This window comes from Sphaeroforma arctica (genome assembly GCF_001186125.1).
Source record: "Sphaeroforma arctica JP610 unplaced genomic scaffold supercont1.965, whole genome shotgun sequence".
NCBI classification, from domain to species: Eukaryota; class Ichthyosporea; order Ichthyophonida; genus Sphaeroforma; species Sphaeroforma arctica.
Genome location: NW_014039593.1, coordinates 23,992 through 28,215, shown reverse-complemented (window position 1 = coordinate 28,215; position 4,224 = coordinate 23,992).

Genomic DNA, 4,224 nt, shown 5'->3' with positions numbered 1-4,224 from the left:
ATATAAATATATGTACATATATTTATATATATGTATATTTAAATAATATATATGTATATATATAAATGTGTGTATATATGTATATGTATATATATACATACATGACACACATATATATGTATATATATATATATATCTATACACACACACAGGTTGAACGCAAATGTATAGCCAGAAAGGCAGTCAACGGTAAATCTTTGTTTGTACGATGCAGCATTCTATTATATTGGTGAAACGTTGGTCGAAGACGGTTCGTATTGCTAGTCGGGACCTTGTTCACAGTATATAGAGTATAGTATATGTTTACTTTCGAAATACACATGTATGAAGCGATTATGTTGGTAGTTATTGTAGATCCTCGGATGTCTGGTCTCACATAGTACCCATGCTGGCATATTTTTAATTCACACCGATATATAATAAGCTCCCACAACTATCGTCAGCATCACCGGGCACTGCAGTACACAAACCACGAAAAGAAACCTCTGGCAAATCACCCCAACCGTTTTTATTGCAGATACGTGCAAGACGATAAGCTACTACACGTACAGCCTTGCATGTCCGTACTCCAGCGGTTACTACGAATGAATAAAACATAGTGACACTTGCGCCACTTTTAAAGAACATCGTGTCAGATGCGGTGTAGTGTGGTGACCGTATAGTTGTACTATACACGCACCATACACACATCTATGATGTTCTAAATGACTCACTCATCTATGATGTTCTAAATGACTCACTCATCTATGATGATATAGATGACCCACTCATCCATGATGCTCTAGATGACTTCCAATGCACATAGTCTCTGACATGTATGGTATAGGCAAGTCCAGCGTTTCGCTATACACAGTCATGATTTAACCCAAAGCGATGACGGATTGATTATAGCGTTCGGCCCATGATGGTCGCCATATCTACGCGTGGAAGGTAAGCAAAGGAAGCGACGGGTGAGAGACTCGCATCAATCAATCTCCTGACATTTTCACTAAGGTACAGTAATTTATCGGCCAATAATCGAATCTGCACACCAGAATGAATGCAAAATTGACAAACACCATACAAACTACAGTGTTCAGTTCGAGAGGCTGATAGGACTAGTTCATTTTGATATTCTAGACTACCCTGCTGCCTGATACACGAGAGGGTAGGCACACATCTCGTAAAGTTACTTGAAAATGATACCACACCGTCGCACGCTACGCGGTCTGAATTGGAATGAGCGCTATATGCATACATCAGACTATATGTACCAGCAATCGAGTACTATTCGAGTCTACGGCAACATTGTGCATCACACATATGGGTAGAAATAAGCGATAGTCACTTCTCGCGTATATGCAGAAAATGCAAACATTGAATAGATAGCAAGCCCAACAGACGAGGCCAACACGTACTCCCCAGAGCCACTAGAGAATAGGGGATGACAATGGGCAACACAACTGGTGCACACAACACAACCGGTGCCTACAACATGCAACACCAATGGACATGAGGGGGATTAATGCGAGATTCGAAGAAATCTGTAGACGATATAGAATACTTGTAGTATAAAACTATCAATCGGACATTTGACCGAAAACATTTGGTAAGGTCGAACCAAAAATTTGACGTTTGACCCAAAACATTTGGTAGGCTAGGATCGAAAAGTTGACGTTTGACAACGATGCACATACGTTCAAACTCGATATTTTCAATAATACTCTTTGGCTTGAGGGTGTCGTCCAATTTTGTGCCGAGTGAAATTGTGTCCCCGTTACTAGTCCAGCCGCACTCCCTGGTTATAAAGGAATTTGGATATAAAATGAGGCCGTATAAATATATATGTAACGAAAACTCTACGATATATATATATATATATATGTTTGTAAGTACGTATGTATATAACTCAGCGCACAAGCGGTCAGAGACGTTAGTACCAGAGCGCAAGACTCATGCGATGATTTGAAAAAACTTCCTTATCAACAAGTGCGTATGATTTCGAAAGCAATTTATATATAAAGGCAGATACATCCACGTACATTATCTACTATATGTATTAATGTTGTCAATGCAAGTAAACGATTAGGGACATCCATATTAATTTGACTACTCTCGCAACACATCCTGCAAACACGGTTGCGGGGAGCCCATAGACACGAATAGAAGACGGACGCTGCCTTACTGTTGCCACCAGTTTGAGCCATAGAGACGTGCGAAAGGAGTCAAGCCGGTTTCAGTTGATGGCACATATATAAAAGCTGTTGACACTCCCAACTAGTATAGACAACATGAATGTGAGTCTATTCTTGTGTGCATGCAAACACGCCCATATATGTATACGCCCCCACAAACGAACCGCAACATACTGGGCGCAAAACACAAATGGTAGCGTACGAAACAAACAGTAGTATGTGACATGCACACGGGTATAGCACACACAAACAACAGTGACAGTGATTCGTCACCATTCACCAGATACATACTTCAAGAAGGCGTCCACCTCACTCTCACTCTTTAGGTTTACAAACTCCATCAGTAAGGTTCGGTCGATGTTGATGTATGTGAGCATAAGGATTTCCTTGACATCTGTGGCGGGATGGGAGGTTTTGGGTGCGACAAGATGAGTTTATTGACGATACAATTGTGGCAGCTCTGTTTAAAGAATCGAGAAAAGTCTTGTTTATACAGCTGAGAAAAACTTAAGATGATGGAGCACTTTCTAAGCAAGTATGTCTAAAAAGGCTCCAGTTGAGCATATGTAAATGACAGGATTTGAAATGCGCACAAACGTGAATGGAGTTTTGTAAACTTCACACAAGTGGATCTAGATATGACTATGTGGTGCCACGGCCGCTTTATCCTTCATTTATATCCAAGAATCAACATCGACAAAACTTCGCATGTCTAAAGTATGCACCAACAGTGCCCCACCTCTCCCTTTGTATGTTTAAATTGTCAGTTATTTGTGTCACACATCTTCCGTGAGTATCCTCTATCTATCGAACACTACTGACATACTCGCAGAGTCGTGCGTATATACTATTTAATATATATTACACACTTACACACATACGCACACACACACACAAACACGTATACGCATACACATACATATATATATAAGTATATATATATACCACTCGATTGAATACTTACATCTTCGTACGGCATCTTCGAACCCGGGAAGTCCGCCAACGGGGAATAAGTCCGAGTTTTCAGGTACAGCAGCCCAGAATTGCTTGAAATGGCACGTGTCAAGCAATTGATATAAATAGGTCACCTTGCACACCTGCTCATCCTGCAGTTTAGAAAAACAATTGAACAAAAGAGTGAGATTTGTTGTCTATACAGTGAAACCTAGAGTTTAAGCTATTAATTATATTGTGTAAATTAAATTGAAGGACAACATACGTAAGATGTTTACCTACATCTGGAAACCCATATGATAAGTATAAATATGTGTAAATAAATAGATAGATAGATAGATATATATATACTGTTAAGGTATGTTTGCATATAGGCTACTAATGTGGGTCGGGTACTCAGAACTTAGACAAAGCCAAGCAATGTATATCCACACCACATGCACCTTGCACACCAACATAGAAAAATAGCATTTTAATCGTATATCCGTATAGAACTCCGAAAATTTTGGGCAGAGTAAATACCTACACACGCACATGTATATATGTATGACTTGAAAATGTACACATAACCAGCCCTCAGAATATATCTGGTCGTGTGCTCGGAGATGAATGCCGCGATACGCATACTACATAAGGATCTATCGGATATGCGACACTCTCGGGAGCGCAGAAGTAAATACCACACAGACACATGGACTATCGACACTCGGTATAATTGGGATCTACACGGACATGAACCGTCTATATGGGCATGTATAACAAACCTGACTTCTAAACTCTCAGTGAAAAGCACCGGAACAGACGAGTAGCCTCTATTAAACAGAGGATGTAGAAAAGATATGTACAAATGCTTGCGCTTATTCATTATACATATTCACTACCAGTATGAAAACACACAATACGCAAATACAAAAACCATCCCGCACTGCATATTTATATATGCATGTATAGATAAAAATACGTATGTATGCAAGCAGATGCATACGTACATGATTACGCAGTACGCATACACACACACAAATTATATATATATATATATATACCCTAACACACACACACACATATACACTACCCACACACACAAATTAATATTAAT